General features: G+C 44.8%; 1 protein-coding gene and 1 long non-coding RNA gene across 11 annotated transcripts in view; one reads left to right on the plus strand and one right to left on the minus strand.

Moving 5' to 3' along the window:
• Positions 1-17992, plus strand: part of LOC128350055 (multiple epidermal growth factor-like domains protein 6) — a 339846-nt gene that overhangs the window by 96663 nt on the left and 225191 nt on the right. The window lies entirely within an intron of this gene.
• LOC128350058 (uncharacterized) overlaps positions 884-17992 on the minus strand; it is a 38404-nt gene continuing 21295 nt past the window's right edge. The window contains exons 2-3 of the long non-coding RNA XR_008319141.1: positions 3018-3220; positions 884-1459 (exon numbers count right to left, since the gene is read on the minus strand). This is a non-coding gene — a long non-coding RNA (uncharacterized LOC128350058). The remainder of the gene's footprint in view (positions 1460-3017; positions 3221-17992) is intronic.

Consider the following 17992-nt stretch of genomic DNA (forward strand, 5'->3'; position numbering starts at 1 on the left):
AACCCATATTTATCTTCACCACGACCCTGTGAGGTAGATTAGAAATGGCCTACGGTCACCCAGCGTCCAAGGTCTTCCCACTCCTAACATTACTGGCTTTCTCTATAAGGTGCCTTCCAGATGAATTAGTGGATCCATCTGGGGGTGCACTCCCATGATGTGTAGCCCAAAGTATAAGAGAACCAAGAGAAGCATCAGCCTGAACTCCAATAGAAGGATGTGGCTGCAGTGTATCAACTGAGAGATGTAATCCAGGATCCCCTGTGGTAGTCCAGAGCATCTCTGAATGCACATCTCAGCTCTCGTGCTGCATCCATAATAAGCTTAGTAACTGACCTGTCCCACAGTTTAGTACTTTCCGCACCACTGAGGGTGTCTAAAGCAATGTTGGAGGTCTCGCGCAAGAGTGGTCTTTTGCTTATACAGAAAATTGTGCTATTGTGCTCCCATGATGCTATGGCCACTATAAATAATGGCTATAGTGTTATGGAAATGCAACTGGACAACTTTCTGTATTAGCACAGGACGACTCTTGTGCAACACCTCCAACATTGATTTAGATGCCTGCCGTGATGAAGGCGATGCTGAGCCACCTGTGGTATGCGGTGGGACTTGGCAGCTTCTGATGTGTATAGGCTGACTTCTGCTGAGTCAGGTGATTGGTCCATGTAGCTCAGTATTGTCTACACTGACTGGTCATGGTTAGGATTTCAGACAGGTTCTACCTGGAGATGCCAGGGACTGGATCTGGGACCTTTGGCATGCAAAGCATGTGCTCTGTCTCTGAGCTATAGCCCCACCCACTTCTCCCCTAGTGGAATATAGAGGGCACTTAGGTGCTGCTTTCTTTCTGACTAGCCTGGAGTAGTAATAGTAATAGTAGTAGCAGTAGTAGTTGTAACTTTATTTCAGTGCATGACCAGAAACAAAAAGCAGCAGCAATAACAACAACAGTATATATGTCTAATATAACTTGAAATAAACATAAATTAAAATTAACATGAAATAAAAATATCAACTCTGACTAACCTGGAGATCAAGTCCATGGTGGCTTCTCACCACCTCTCAGTAGGGAGACGTGTGATAGAGGCGAGTGATTCTTCTTTGATTGTGCTGTGTAAGGGCTTACATACATGATGCATACACACTATGTAACCATAAGGTACACTTACCTACAAGTATCCATGCCCCCCCCCCCGCATATTGGGAAACACTATTCTGAACTATCCTGCACCCAGCTACTTGACCTGATTCATTCTCCTCCTCCTCCTCATTGAAACTCGTTCCATCATCTTCAGTGTGCATCGATCTTCTGTCATGCACACGCTCATCCTTGGCTTTCCTGGTGATGTACCTTCAGGTTTCGGTTTCTCATTATTTCTGCATTGGTCACTCTATCCTCACAGCCACTGCCAAATCTTCCTCGCAAGATCATTTCAAAGTCAGAGTTTCCAGGGTTCTATCAGCAAGAGAAAAAAACCAGCGCTAATTTTTTCTTTTTTTCTCCAAAAAGGGCAGGCAGCCCTTTTAAGAACACTTTTTCTGAAACAAAAACAAAACCTTTAAGGTACAGCAAATTTGAAACTGCAAATGCCAGAGGTTTCTGGATGCCAAAGGAAGCTGAACAGTTTCTGACCAGCTGGAAGAAGAAAACAGCAACAACAACATTACTTGGTTTTGTTACTGTTATTTATATACTGCTTTTCATCAGAAATAGTTCTCAGAGTGATTTACATAGAAAAAGGAAAAGATGGTTCCCTATCCCCAAAGGGCTCACAGTCCAAAAAGAAACATAAGGTAACACCAACAACAGCCATTGGAGGGCTGCTGTGCTGGGGTTGACTGTGCAGCCAGTTGTCCTACTAGGACATTGGACATGATGTGTCCAAAGATGAAGATGCAGCCAGTTATCCTGCTAGAATGAGAGTTGATTGAATCTGAAACCTTCTGCATGCGTTCTGCTCAGTGCTGTTGCAAAGCAGATTATAGTGAGAGCGGTGTGCTAAGTTAATATCTCACCTTATTTAGTGACCTCTAAGTTTTCACTCCTCCACCAATATAGGGATAAGAAGTCTACCATACAGGGCTGCTGTAAACATGACAACAATAATGCTGAATATTGCTAGATTTTGTACCTGGTTGGTAGTGATGTGGAAAATCTGCTGCTGTTGGAGATTGACAGACATGATTCCATATCAGATGCACAGCACTGCTCAGGGTGGGATATCCTGATAACTTTCAGGGTGGTGGTGGGTGGCTTTTTTACATGATAAACTGCCACAATCATAACTGCTCACTTACACAGAGTAAGTTATTGCAGATCTACCACTACATATTGTTGCTTCTTATGTCCTAAGGAAGAACAGTCCAAGGCAGCAGATATGTGATAGCATCACACATACGGGAGATTTTGCAGATTTTTTAATTATCACTTGTAGAAACTGTAGTCATTGCCTAAATTTACCCTGAGAATCAAGGCCACTTGTCACAAGATAATTTCCCCACATTGAGAGAGTTTCAGTACAGGAAACTGCACACACACACACCCAGTTGTGCACGCCATTGCATGTCCTGAACGGACATTTGTACATTATTTATTATTTATTCAGTTTTTATCCTGCCCTTCCAAAATGGCTCAGGGCGGTTTACAATTAAAAAATTGTAATCTCATGTCGCAAAAAGATCCATTTGGTGATGGGCTATTAAAGTGTGCACATGGGGAGAAATGGACACACTTGCATTTGTCAGTGTGTGGTACATAGACTGAAGTGCAATTTTTCTAGAATCTGTTTGCCAAGTGTGATACAGCCTCTTTATTGAGCAGTCACAGGTTGCTCCCCCGCCCGCCATTGCTGTCTTTCATTCCTTATTTGTTGGTTTACAACATATTGTTGTGGATCAGTCATAATTTAAATTATATTGCGTCTACTGTGCAAAACCTTCCTTTACTTTGCCTAACCTCCTTCCAGTGATTTCTAGAATATATCAAAAGGGCTTCTGTAAAGGTAGGCAGTCACCTTGCAATGAAATTCTGGGTGAAAGGTTCTTCGTAATCAAAAGTCTTGCATCAGTAACCAAGTGAAGAGGCAGCTGAAGGAGGCTTTGAGGGCAAGGTTAGAAAGGCATAATGAAATGGTGCTTTGATTTCCAGGTGGTCATAAGTAACTAAGAATCTAACATGTTGTATCAGTTTCATTGTAGACTTCATCTTTTGCTGCACCTGCAAGCCAGAAGATGGCAAGTCAATAACTTTAGAAAACATTATAATTAACTTCATCAAAACTTCTGCCTTTCTTCCACAGAGCTCAAGGCTGTGTACAAAAGGTTACCAGGTAGCCTCCCATTTGAGCACTGACCAGTCCTGCTTAACTTCAGCAGGGCACTTTATCATGTGCTTTCAACCACAACTCTAGCCCATGCTGTTGTGTCTGATCTGTAGTAGGAGTCTGGACTCAATTTCTTGGCTCATTCTGAAGCTATATGCACTTCAGACACTTTTCTGCAGTGCACTTGATCTCTATGGTCTGCATTGGGTAGGCTGAGCTGTGTAGAGTCAAGGAATATGCTGCAGCAGGGGTTGAATGAGATGCTTAATTTTTTAAAAAATGTATATCCTGCCTTATTATTTGCTGTAATGTATCAAGGCAGCTCCCAACAGTTAAAACAACCAAATAAATAAAACACATTAAAAAGCAGAAATAAAATGGTTTTTTAAAAATTCTCCGAATTGTGTAAAACAACTGAATATTAAATCTCAAATAGCTTAACTCAAACATAAAAGTCGGCAGTGGACAGAAAGGTCTTAGCCTGGCCTCTAGAACTCAGTCAACTAGGTACCCGGTGAGCATTTCAAACTCAGGGCGCCAGCACAGAAAAGCCCCTTCCCCTGGGCACCTCAGCTTTAGGTTCCCTCTAAACCTGTGATTCTACATGCAGCTGCACAGTTCTTGGATAACGTGTTTTAAAAGCTGGGGAAGCAATTGTGAGGGTCCTGCCCACAGCCAAGAGCCAGCAAGGCAAGGAGAGTCAGTATTGCAGAACTTTGTAGAGTTCCAAGTGAGCAGTTTGATCCAGTTAGGGCCAGAGGTGGAATCTGCCCTTCCCAGGCTCCACCTTTCTGCCTGGAGAGCTGAGAGGCTTGGAATCTAGCACTCATCCTCTGCTCCACCAAGTTCCTCCTCTCTCATTGCCAGCACTGGTGTCTAGGCTAGGCTTGTATTATGCACTGTATTACAGTACGTCAGTAAGTGCCTGTTTTAGAATCTCCGGTTCTGAGGTCTTCCAGGTAGTAGGCTCAGATTCCAACCTGGTGTCAGGGATTGGGGTGGGGTGTTCAACGCCCCCCCCCCCGTGCAATTCTTGGACTGCATTTCCCATCATTCCCAGCCACAATGACTTTTGATAATTGTGGGGACCCAACATCTGGGGACCCACAAGCAGCTGGAGATCTGGGACTGCCTTTACAAGGTGATTGGAGACCTAAGATTGGGTTGTAATAATCTATTTACCATGGGTGAGTTGAGCAGGTGCTATTGGTCTGAAGGCACATGCGGTGATTCCTTACTGAAGCTAAGCAAGTATGGGTCTGGTCAAAGACTGGATGGGAGACTGCCTGGGAATCTATGTGTGTTCTCTTCTGGATAGATCTCCTTGTACTTGGGATCAGTATTGGGAAGTGGGAACATGGTTTACGCATTTGGAGATATGTAATAGTCATGATGTAGCAGGAGCCCTGATTGACCACAGCTTGCTGGTATTTGTCCATTGCATTGTTACAAACATGCAGACTCTGGTGTGTATATGCTGGTGCTGCATTTAAGTGTAAATTGACCCTCTCAAGGACAAATCAACCTGTGCGTGAATTTTCCGGACGAGATATTGAGAGTTGTAATCTGAGTAGTTATAGTGCCTTTTGGACACACTTTTTGGTAGGTGGCCATAAGCAAGTAACAAAAGCTTTTCAGTGGTGACTTGGCTCTGGTTGCTACAATGCAATAAGAAGAAACATAACAACCCATCTGTATAATTGTAGCAGTAGCAGAGGCGTAGCAAGGTTGGAGTGGGCCCAGAGACAAGATTTTAAAATGGGCCTCCACCTCACTGAAGCTCAGCTCATGAAGTAAAGAAATCTTAAATGAGGCTGAATAGTGGTAACAAAAAGCATAGTAAGATTTTGTAAATTGTGGGTGATGCAAGTCATTTAATAGTACTAGAGAAAGACACTTTGTTCTGGTAGCTCCATGTCTTAACACTCACATCAATTTCGGAGGATGAATACAACTGAAGGAGGCCCGGGCAGGTGCACGGCTGGGGGAGTCAGTCATGTGACTTGCCTCTGGGGGCCCCCCAAGGCAGTGGGCCCCCAGACAACTGTCTCCCCTTGCCCTATTATAGCTACGCCCCTGAGCAGTAGGAAAAAAGGTCAATACACTTTGCAAATTCCAGTCCAGCAGGAGCCGATGACAAATAAATTTCGATTCTCACCTGATTTGTTCGCCTACATTTTCCACAGCAGATATTTGCATTCAGAAGCAAGACATTCCTGTGGCTATCTAAGAGCTTCTGCATCTACTTGCTTGGGGCTGTGGAAGGGTGGCGAAGGGGAGGAATGTGACTGATTGGTATGCAGAGCTGAAGTTAGGCTTCATGTCGTGTCCTCTGTCTGTGAAGCGTTAGTTGCATCATTCACTTGAACATTCTTGGATGATCGACAGTAAACATTCTGATTTATCGCTGACTATTTTCAGAGCAAAGTTGGATGTGAGGGGCAGATAAGAGGGCCTGTAACTTTTGAACAACTGAATATTTAAAGCACTTTCCTAGGTTCAGTTTTTCTTTTCCTTCTTGTTGATTCTTGATTGATGACCTTACCAAGGGCTAAAATAAGCCATACTACTATCTGCCTCTACAGCAGGCCTGCTCAACTTAGGCCCCCCAGCTGTTTTTGGACTACAACTCCCATAATCCCCAGTCACAGTGGACAATAGCCAGGAATTATGGGAGTTGTAGGCCAACATCTGCAGGTGGGCTGAAGCTGAGCAGCCCTGCTCTACAGAGAGGTTCAGTTCAGGAGTCTAAACCCTGGCTGACATTCAGACTGAAGTACTCCTGAATAGTCCTGCTGAAATTAAGTAGTCCTTTAGAGTGGAACTTGAATCCCAACTTGTGGAATTCTCTGCCACAAGGTGTGGTGACAGCCAACAACCTAGATGGCTTTAAGAGGGGTTTGGATAACCTCATGGAGGGCTATAGGCTACCTCCAGCCTCAAAAGCAGGATGCTTCTGAGTACCAGTTTCAGGGGAGTAACAGCAGGAGGGAGGGCATGCCCTCAACTCCTGCCTAAGGCTTCCAGTGGCATCTGGTGGGCCACTGTGTGAAACAAGATGCTGGATTAGATGGGCCTTGGGCCTGATCCAGCAGGGCTGTTCTTATGTTCTTAGTGACTCCTCCATAGTACTACCAAGTAACTTCATCTAGATGACACCCAAAGTTTCTCATCCTTTTAAGTAGCAAGTACCCCCTAACTTCTGAAAAATTGAACAAGTACCGCAACTTTCCAGTGGATTAACAGGAATGAATGCCAGATGTTGGAAGAAAGGTTGTGACATGACAGGTGTCCAGGTGTGTGGGTAGAGCTACCACATTTTACACCAGGAGTGCACAACTCAAGATTGTAAATTGCCCTGAGATTTATAAAGGGCGATATGTAAATAAGACAAAGAGATAATAATAAATAAATAGATATATACCTGAGCCAGAGGTGATGTTGACCAAAGCTAGTAGGGCTGAACCCAGTGCTATGCAAATTGTAGCACACCAGATATTACTGGGAAATATGAAGTGCAACACATTAAGGCAGGGTTTCTTAACCTTGGGCCCCCAGATGTTGTTGGACTACAACTCCCATCATCCCCAGACATGGCCTTTGTGGCTAAGGATGATGGGAGTTGTAGTCCAACAACATCTGGGGGCCCAAGGTTAAGAAACCCTGCATTAAGGCTATTCTCATGAGCAGCCTAACCCAGGCTAGAGCAGTCCAACCTGGGTTAGGCTGCTTGTGTGCAGTGCCGGGATTGGGGCTGATCCTGGTGCTGCTGCCTCGCAAAACTAGGATTTTGACCCTGGCCTTTAGCCAGTAAGCACGCCCTTAATCCTGATTCTCGGGCAGCACGCAGCCTGAGCATGCACCGAGCTGGGTGGCCAGAGCGCCCGGCTGAGGGAGGATCTCTCAGTGCACTGTATTCCTAGTGCAGTGCGTTGTGGGATGCCGGAGGACTTCGTCCTCTGGCTCCCTGCTCTGGCAATCTCCGTGGTGCTGCTTGTGGTGAGCGGCAGAGCCTGGATGGGGACAGAGATCATGGATGGGGATGGGAGCCTGCCTTCCCATCAGCAAAAATGGTTGTGTGCACAACCTTTTTGTGTGGCATGGCAGATCTTTTGCCACTGTTTTGACAAGAGGAAGAGGAGAAATAGACCAGAAAAGAGGGCAAGAGAGAGGGACCCCAGAAGAGAAAGAGGCTAGGCTAATTCTAGGCAGGAAGGACTGAGGGTCAAAAGCAGGCAAGCACTCTTTCCATCCTCCTCACTGGGCTTCTTTCCCTTCTCCTCCTTGTCCTGTACCCCCTGCCTGTGTCGTCGTGCAAGCGGTACCCCTTGGTACACATACCACACATTGAGAAACCGTGGTTTAAAGGATAATGAGTGTGTGCCAGGGTGAGCTTTGAGAGAGTGAAAGATTTTGCTTTTGAATGTCCAAACTCTGGAAACTGTGGTTTATTCTAAATATGGTTTGTCAAAACAGTCGAGAATCAAGCCATAAAGGTCATTCACACAGTCAAAAACTGTGTTCTACCCAGGTTAGGGAGCCTTGTGTGCTACCAATTTTTGGTTGTGTGGAAGCAAAGTAGGAGGAAAACCTGGGTAGAAGTGATTGTGTGCGAGCAAGGTAGGAGGAAAACCTGGGTAGCTTTCTCACGATCAGTGAGACCCGGTTTGGTGTGCTGAGCTGGGAGAGCGGGCTAAGCCTGCTCTCCCTGCACATGAGCAGGGCGGGAGCCCTGGGCGGCTGGATCGGCCTCCCACACAATTGCCAGTTCCATGATGGAGCTGGCGGGGGCTGGGAGGAGCAGGGGCCGATTGGCCCGCGCAAGCTCCAGCATGCCCTGTGCAAGCGCGCAGGGCATGCTGGTGAGACCCCCGGAGCCGGAAGGCGGCTTTTCGTCTCCTCTCCAGGGGTCTTGTGAGTAGTTGTGGCGCGAAGCCGCACCGCGGCTACTCACGGTCTTCAAAACCAAGTTTGCAGAGTGCTCGCTCTGCAAACCTCGTTTTAGGGCAGGGGTTCTTGAGCGGGTTACCCGCTCTAGAACCACCGGGCTTGCTGCTGAACCTGGTGGTTCTCATGATTGCAGAAATTTGGGCTAGCGGAGGCTAGCCCGGTTTTCTGCGATCATGAGAATAGCCCCAGTTTTTGATTGTGTGAATGACCTCATAATCATAATCAATTGTGGTTGGGGTGGCTGGGAGTTGTAGTCCAAAAATAGCTGGAGGGCCAAGTTTGCCCACCCCTGCTCTAATCCTTTCCTCAAGCATGCAAAGTAGGAAGAGAGGGGAGGGGGAATGTGTGAACCAAAGGCTTACCTTCTTTCACAGTAATTGAAACCATGGCTAAGATTATTGTCTGAACAGGAACAGGGGACATGGAAGGATTAGGATTCACAGGAATTTATTTTTGGTCTATGGAGATGTGTTGTGTTGTTGTGATGAAGTTTCCAATTCAACTTGAGTTCTTCAAAACCATACAGTAATTGGAGATGGCATGCTAAACGAGGAGCTAGATCAAGAGAGGTGCATGCAGATAAGCATATCACCGAGTGTAGGTACTGTAGGTAGGTAATTCATGGCGACCCAAATATACTTCCCTAGACTGAAAACAAACCAAAAAGTGGTTGTATGAATCATACCGGAGAAGGAACAAAAAGCAAGAAACAGACTTGAATGGTTCAAGGAAAAGACTCCAGTGATATTGGTGAGAACAGTGTTAATGGAATGCCCTTGAGCCGAACTTGTGTATCAGATGAAAGGAGACAGAGGAAACCGATTTTTAACTAATGCTTTTATCTCTGCAGGCCGTATTGCTCTTTTTGTATTGTGATAAATAATTAAAATTCAGACGTTAAAAGCAACCTCAGAGTTAGGCATCTCCGAAGGAAATTATCAGTAGCAGCTGCATTTTATTTACCTTGAAACGCTCCTCCTACCTTTTGCTTCCAAATGCTTTCAATCCATTGTATTGATTGCATTTATTAGTCACTCTTCTACTTTAAAAGTACCCAAATCAGGATATTACATTAAAAATACAAGCAACAATAATCAGAGTTTTAAAAATACTGCAGTACTACTGTTACCTTCACAGCTCAATGCCAGCCTCTCCATGAAACAGCCTAACTAAGGAGTATATTTATATTGAAGACAATAACCATCCCCAGCAGCCTGCAGACATCAGGCTAAAGGGGGGGGGGGACGGGACCTTCCAATTATTTCTTCTTAGGGAACACCTGCTCATGATGTTTGAGTTTCAGTGGTGCTTGGTCAATTTTATTCTGTACAATTATAAGTTCTGAGAGTAGCTGAGGTGTTCGATTCCTGCATTATAGTACAGCCTACAGCAAAGATGGGCAACTTGGGATGATGGAAGTTGTAGCTCAACAACAATTGGAGAGCAAAGATTGCCCACCCCTGGCCTACAGGCAATATGGCACACATCTTGAGGTTGTGCACTGATCACTAAATGCCACTTGTGACCTAGATACAGAGGTATAGTTGACTTGTCACATTTTTGGTATCCTTTCACCATTGTGTGTCAGTGAAATCTAGTGAAACACACATATACCAAGGACCACCTGTTCCCACATTAACCTGTCCAACTTTTAAGACCCTCTCCAAAGGTCCTATTCAGAGTGCCCACGTCTTCTGAAGTGAGGTGGGTGGCAATAAGGAACAGGGCCTTCTTGGTCATGGCACTGTGGCTCTGGAATGCCCTTCCTGTTTCTCTTTCAGGCTCTTTCCTTATGCCTTTAAAGCAGACCTGCACAACATAAGGCCGGGGGGCCAGATCTGGCCCACGAGGACTTTTTTGTTGGCCCCCAGGTAGGAATAACCTGTAGCAACAGCACCCCAGAAAGACAGAGGGCCACAGTTTGAGTCAGTTCCCTCTTCCTCTCTGAAACTGCCTTATAGTACCACCCCATGAATGTTTACTGAGAAATATTCCCACAGTGTTCTGAGTGAGGCTTACGCCCAAGGAAGCATGCCTAGAATTGCAGCCTGAAAGCAACAGTGATTTAGTGAGAGGAGAGGGCTGGCATGCCCTCCAGATGCCCCACTGACTGAGCAGGGACAGAGCCTACAGGTGAAACTCAGAAAATTAGAATATCGTGTAAAAGTCCATTAATTTCAGTAATGCAAATTAAAAAGGTGAAACTGATATATGAGCCAGACGCATTACATGCAAAGCGAGATAAGTCAAGCCTTAATTTGTTATAATTGTGATGATCATGGCGTACAGCTCATGAAAACCCCAAATCCACATTCCCAGAAAATTAGAATATTACATGGAACCAAGAAGACAAGGATTGAAGAATAGAACAATATCGGACCTCTGAAAAGTATAAGCATGCATATGTATTCAGTACTTGGTTTGGGCCCCTTTTGCAGCAATTACTGCCTCAATGCGGCGTGGCATGGATGCTATCAGCCTGTGGCACTGATGAGGTGTTATGGAAGACCAGGATGCTTCATTAGCGGCCTTCAGCAATTCTGCATTGTTTGGTCTCATGTCTCTCATCCTTCTCTTGGCAATGCCCCATAGATTCTCTATGGGGTCAGGTCAGGCGAGTTTGCTGGCCAATCAAGCACAGTACACTGTATACTTTTCAGAGGTCCAATATTGTTCTATTCTACAATCCTTGTTTTATTGGTTTAATGTAATATTCTAATTTTCTGGGATTGTGGATTTGGGGTTTTCATGAACTGTATGCCATGATCATCACAATTATAACAAATTAAGGCTTGACTTATCTCGCTTTGCATGTAATGCGTCTGTCTCATATATCAGTTTCACCTTTTAATTTGCATTACTGAAATTAATGGACTTTTGCACGATATTCTAATTTTCCGAGTTTCACCTGTATATTCTGACCACTAGCCTTAGTTAAAATGATTGTGGCTTCCTGGATGAGGGGAAAAGATCCAGAAGTAGCTATTAATTGCTTTCATTATTGTTTTTAATAATTAATTTTAATGCAATGATGCACTGAAAATTAACCTTCGCCTCTGAACACCTCATCAAATGCCACTGGGGCCTTTGAGTTGTGCACCCCTGCTTTAAAGGAACCAGAAAACATTGTTGTTCCTTCCTGCTGCTTATAAGGTGCTAGGGCTTTCAAACCTGGGGACTTGGGAAGCAGGACTCAGGCACCTTACTCCTGGTGCACGGGGGCAGCTTCTGGCAGCAAGCAAGTCTCCCCCAGCCCGACCTGGCGATGCCAGGGAGTAAACCTGGACCTTTCTTTAAGCAAAGCAGATGCTCTACACTGAGCTATGGCCCCATCACTTGGGAAAATATTACAGCAGACAGAGTTTACATGTGGTCACCCCTCCAAATGGAAACCAGAGTGGGCCCTGCTTAGCAAAGGGGACACTCCATGCTCACTACTGCGAGACCAGCCTCCCTTCCCTTTAATTAAGAAAGAGAGAAATTAATGCTTTACTGATGGAGCTACACTGGCTGCCAGTAGGTTTCCGGACAAAATACAAAGTGCTAGTTATAACTTACAAAGCCCTAAACGGCTTAGGCCCTGGGTATTTAAGAGAGCTTCACTACAAGCCCCACCACCCATTGAGGTCATCTGAGGAGGTCCGTCTCTAGTTACCGCCAACTCGTTTGGAGAGATGGGCCTTCTTGGTTGCTGCCCCGAGATTGTGTGGAATGCGCTCCCTCCTGAGATACTATCCTCCCCATCTCTGGCAGTTTTCAAAAAACACCTGAAAACCCATCTTTTGACCCAAGCTTTCTCAGCTTCCTAATATTTTTGGGTTTTAATCTATGGTTTATTTTTAAATTGTTAAAGTGTTTTTAAGTTTTTGTATATGTTTTAAACTGGTTTTATGTTATTGTAAACCGCCCAGAGACGAAAGTTCGGGGCGGAGTACAAATGGGATAAATAAAATAAAAATAAATAAATAATGGGAGAGAAAGTAAACACAACCTTGTTCACCCAAAGAGAGAGATGCCATGCCCTCACCCACCCAGCCAGTAAGATATAGAGTATTGACTGGAAGAGAAGAGAGGGGAAAGCAAGTCCAAACACCTGGAGAGCTACGTCAGGTAAGCCCAAGAGCTTACAGTAGCTCCCGAGCAACCTAATGCGCCCACTCCTGCAATGGGGGACTGGCTGGCTCTACATAACAGTTGCTCCAGGCTTGATTCCTCGGCCTGAGCAACTTGTTGCTTAAGTAGCTAAAGGGACTGACGCTTTGCCTACACACCACCTACCTTGTACCTTGTTTCCTCTGATACTGTTTTTGATTCAATTTGATGCGGCTGTTAGTTTCTGTTGCTGATTTCTCTTTAAAGCAGACTGGCTCTCACACTTGGGTTGCCAGTTTGGACTGCAGCCCCGGTCATCCCCAGCTGCAGTGGCCTTGGTCATGGGAGTTGTAGTCCAACAACATCTGGGGGCCCAAGTTAGAGAACCCCTGTTTTGAAACATTCTGGTCCTGTTCAGAATCATCTGTTGATGGCTTGGGAGGTTTTATTGTGACTTATGAGCTCTCGTGAAGCCGTGATTTCAGAGGCTGCGGATAAACCATTTAAATAAATAAATGTGCCTGAGTGGCTGGGTCAGATGCAACCATGTGCAGAGGTTGCAAGCAGTCCCAAGACCCTGATACTGAATGTCTGAACTGGCACATAATGTTCTCATGTTTACCAATGCAATTCCTATGAGAGATCAGTGATTAATCTTACCCCGTGTATTCCCACTGAAGCTTTTGACTGATGATTGTGGACAAAAGAACAGTAGATTACTCTTGGGTTTGCTCCTCACTTCCTGCCCCTTTGGACCCTCCTGCTTTATTACTACAGATAGATAAATCACAGGAAATGAATGGGTGGAAAGAAGACACTCCGACCGCTGCGTTTTAGTTTTATGGTCCATGCTCAGGCAATTCCTGATTTATGCTGACAACTTAACTCTTAAGTTCCATGTTGGGCATTTTTATGGTGGTTCTTCACTTTGGGGAGAAGAAAAACAATCTTTTCATGTTCTTTGATATCGAAACGAAAAATATGATAGATGTTGCTTCTTTTCATGGCTCAAAATCCCCTTGTGCATTTCTCAGAAAAAAAAATAAAGCACAGGAAAATGAAGTCACTTGCTATGAGTCTTCTAGTTATGACTGATTAAATATTATCAGTTCAGAAGCAGCTTGTAGAAATTCTCTGTTAAAGAGAGAGAAGCAATTATTTTCCTCCCCCAAATCTCACTGTTCTGCTTTGGAAAACCAGCTTATTCTGTCATAGACATTCTGATCCCAAAAGTGGGGGGCTTCCCTCAAAGCGCTTACACCCTAGATTGTCCTTTTATAAACTTCAGTATGAATCGTTAATTTCTGTGGTTCTGGTAGCATTGTCACAGAGAATGGATGCAGCCAAATAGATAAGCCACTGCCTTTTTAATGATTTGATATCTTCGGGTGTGAATATTCAGTGGCTCAGTATGTGTTTTTAACAGCATTAGTGTATGTAGTGTACTTACGTGCTGCTTCTGGTCAATGTTTAGCCGGTGTAATGCCATTAAGGTGTTTGATGTGAGAATAAGTTTTTTATGGATTGAATCAGCAAGTCACGGAGAGAAAAACTTCCTTTTTGCTTAAACTGTGACTTGCACCACTTAAATTTGATAAGTGTTATGGTTCTGTGGATAGAATTGTGTTCAAACTTTTGAGACCTGTCTTCAGATCCCAGTTTAGTCCTGTGATCACTTCCATGGCCTTAAGCAAATCACGTTTTCTGAATTTTTAACTAGATCAGATAGTGGAATCTGTCCCCTTAATTTTTGCAAAAAACAGTGATGATTGGGATTGGGGCCATGGTGCTGAGAGGTGGAGGCTTAATGCTTTCCTCCTTCCATATTGTTTTCCCAATGAACATGCCTCTCTCCCTAAGCTGCTGTTAGCAAAAAGTTTATGGGTACTCATAAAATGTTCTTAATGGAGCAAATAGCAGCTTTTGGCACGGTTTTCATCAAGGAAACAAGGTGGAAAGTTAACCCTCCCACTGAAAGGCTTCTTTTTACAACAGTTTGATCACAGATCTCTGTCTTATCGAGTTTGGCCCTCAGGGTCAGGTAAACTAGATGCAGTGGAGGATATCCTAATCACAGGTCTCCTGTGGTTTTGGTTTGCTCACCCCTTCCCCGCCATGGAAGTAACTCCAATTAAATTGTATTTTATTTATTATTGACTTAATTATTTAAAATATGTATATCTCACCCCTCCAACGCAATGCTGCTTGGAGCAGGTCACCAAAAAAGTAAATCACAATAAAACAATCTTGAAAATCACATTAAAACAGTGGCAAATGTTCCGTGTAGTGCCACAGCAGTGCTAGGGATGCATTGCTGTGCAATGTGCAAGATAGCCCCAATTGTATTATGCAACATGGCAGTGACTTAAAACAGTATCCACACAGTCCTTTACTAGCACTGCTTCCACTGGAAACAATGGAATTAGCACTGTACAACTGTGCACTGCTTTAAGTTGTTGCACAGCTGCCTTATCTGCAAAGGTAAATCTTGCCTCACCAACCTTTTGGAGTTCTTTGAGAGCGTCAACAGGCGTGCAGATAGAGGTGATCTAGCTGACATAGGACTGTGAGCGGGAAGAGCGGGCTAAGCCCACTCTCCCCATTCACGAGTGGGCAGGGAGCCCTGGGCGGCCGAGACGGAGCTGGCAGGGGCTGGGGAGCTCAGGGGCCGCGTGGCCCCCGGAAGCCCCAGTATGCCCTGCGCGAGTACGCAGGGCATACTGGGGAGACCCCCGAGCAGGGAGGCAGCTTTTCGCCTCCCAACCGGGGGTCTACTCACGAGTAGCCGTGGTGCCGCGGCTACTCACGAGCAAATAGCCTGGGGTTGCGGAGTGCTCGCTCCGCAAACCCGGGCTAAGGGGCGGACCACAGGAGCGGGTTAGCCGCTCCTGAACCACCGGGCTCGGCTGTGAGCCCGGTGGCTCTTACGCTCACAAAAATCGGGCTAGGATTTTCGTAGCCCGATTTTTGTGATCGTAAGAATAGCCCCATAGTGTACTTGGATTTTCAGAAAACTTGCTACAAAGTTCCTCATCAAACACTCTTGAGAAAACTTAGCAGTTATGGGATAAGGGGACAGGTTCATGTGTGGGTTGGTAACTGGTTGAAGACAGGAAACAGAAGGTAGGTGTAAATAGACCATTCTCTGAATGGAGGGAAGTAAGAAATGAGGTCCACCACAGATCTGTAATGGGACCAGTGCTTTTTAATTTATTCATGCAGGATCTAGAAGTTGGGGTAAGCAGCAAGATGGCCAGATTTGCAGATGACATCAAACTATTTAGGGTAGTAAAATTCAAAACAGATTGCGAGGAGCTCCAAAAGGATCTCTCCAAACTGGGGGAGAGGAAAACAAAACAGTAGATGTGGTTCAGTGTTAGCAAGTGTAAAGTGATGCATATTGGGGTAAAAAAAACCCAACTTCACATATGTTCTGATGGGATCTGAGTTGTCGGTGACTGACCAGAAGAGAGATCTTGGGGTCGAGGTGGGCAGCTCATTGAAAGCGTTGACTCAGTCTGCGGCAGCTGTGAAAATGGCAAATTCCATGCTTGGAATAATTAGGATAGGAATTGAAAACAAAATGGCTAATATCATAATGCTCTTATGCAAATCTATGTTGTGGCCACATTTGGAGTACTGTGTACAGTTCTGGTCACTATACGTCAAAAAGGACATTATAGAACTGGAGGGCAAACACGATTATCAGAGGCCTAGATACAAGATCAACATCTGGGACATTTTAGTTTAGAAAAAAGACGACTGAGGGGTGACATGATAGAGGTCTATGCATGGTATTGAGATGCATGCAAATTATGCATGATGTGGAGAGAGAGGATAGAAAGAATCCCCCCACACTTGCATAACACTAGGACCAGGGAAATGAAACTGATTACCAAGAGATTTAGGACCAACAAAAGGAAGTACTTTTTCACACAATCCACAAATAACCTATGGAATTCTTATCCACTAGGTTTGAGCACTAACTGAGGTTCATGCACTGGTTTGGCACCAAACTGATTCAGATGAAGTCCAAACTGATTCGATGCTGCGGGGAGAAGGAGGGCGAGCGGGATCTTTTTTAAAACGGAGAGCAGGTCCTGACCTGTTCTCTGTCACTGCATGCAGCTTCCTGCTGTAGCAGTGTTTGTTCCAAATACCTCTATGCAGTGCTAGCACGCATATGGTGTCTGCTCATGCGCTGACACAATTTACATGATCAGCAACACAATTTAGGAGTGGCTCAAGCTCCCCAAACAAGAACTCACTCATCTAGGCGGAAGGTGGCGGAGAGCAGATCAGGACCTGCTCTCTTTTTTGAAAAGATCCTGCTTCCCTGCAGCACCAGACCAGTTTGGATCTTGTCCAATCTGGTTTGTCTCCAAACCAGTGCACGCACCTCAGTTCGTGCACATCTCTGTCTGCCACAAGATGTGATGACAGCCACCAGCCTGGATGGCTTTAAAAAGGGCTTAGATAAATTCATGGAGGAAAAGTCTGAAATAAGAACTTCCCCATCCTTGGACAACTTTTTTAAAAAAGGCAGCCAAGAAACATTTGTTCACCCAGGCTTTTAATTAGATATTGTTTTAATCATTTTTTAAATTGTTTTAATTTTAAATTATTGTAATGTGTTAACCTTTTTATGTTGTTTTATTTGTATTGTTTTATTGTAAACCACCCAGAAATGTATGTTTTGAGCAGTATACAAAAATGTCAAATAAAGAATTGTATCAATGGCTACTAGTCTGATGGCTGTGGGCCATCTCCAGCCTCAGAGGCATGATGCCTCTCAATACCAGTTGCAGAGGAGCAACAGCAGGAGACAGAGCGTGCACATATCTCTTGCCTGTGGGCTCCCTAGAGGCATCTGGTGGTCCACTGTGTGCAACAGGATGCTGGACTAGATGGGCCTTGGGCCTGATCCAGCAGGGCTGTTCTTATGCCTGGTTCCAACAGTGCAACACTGTCAGGCTGTCTGTTATGTTGCACAGCATCCCAGTGCACCCCTAATGCCAGCCTACCACTGTGCAGAATGTCAGGCAGTAAAAAAAAAGAGTAGATGGGCAACAGAACAGAGTAGAGGTAAAGTAAAGTTGTGCCGTCGAGTCGGTGTTGACTCCTGGTGACCACAGAGCCCTGTGGTTGTCTTTGGTAGAATACAGAAGGGGTTTACCGTTGCCATCTCCCACTCAGTATGAGATGATGCCTTTCAGCATCTTCCTATATCACTGCTGCCCAATATAGGTGTTTCCCATAGTCTGGGAAACATACCAGTGGGGATTTGAACCGGCAACCTCCGGCTCGATAGTCAAGTCATTTCCCCACTGCACCATTAGGTGGCTTAGAAAAGAATGGACAGGGGCTAAAAACTGGGACCCAAGGAAATCAAGTTTGAACTCAGATAAATCCACTAAAAAGCCACTCTTAAAGTAGAAGGTTTTCAGATGCTTTTTAAAAAAAAAACCCTAAAAGAAGGGAGCCTTTTACATTTTATTAGTTTGGGAAAATGACTTGATTAGCAAGCCAGAGGTTACCGGTTTGAATCCCCACTGGTATGTTTCCCAGACTATGGAAAATACCTATATTGGGCAGCAGCGATACAGGAAGCTGCTGAAAGGTAT

Source organism: Hemicordylus capensis, chromosome 3 (genome assembly GCF_027244095.1).
Source record: "Hemicordylus capensis ecotype Gifberg chromosome 3, rHemCap1.1.pri, whole genome shotgun sequence".
NCBI lineage: Eukaryota > Metazoa > Chordata > Lepidosauria > Squamata > Cordylidae > Hemicordylus > Hemicordylus capensis.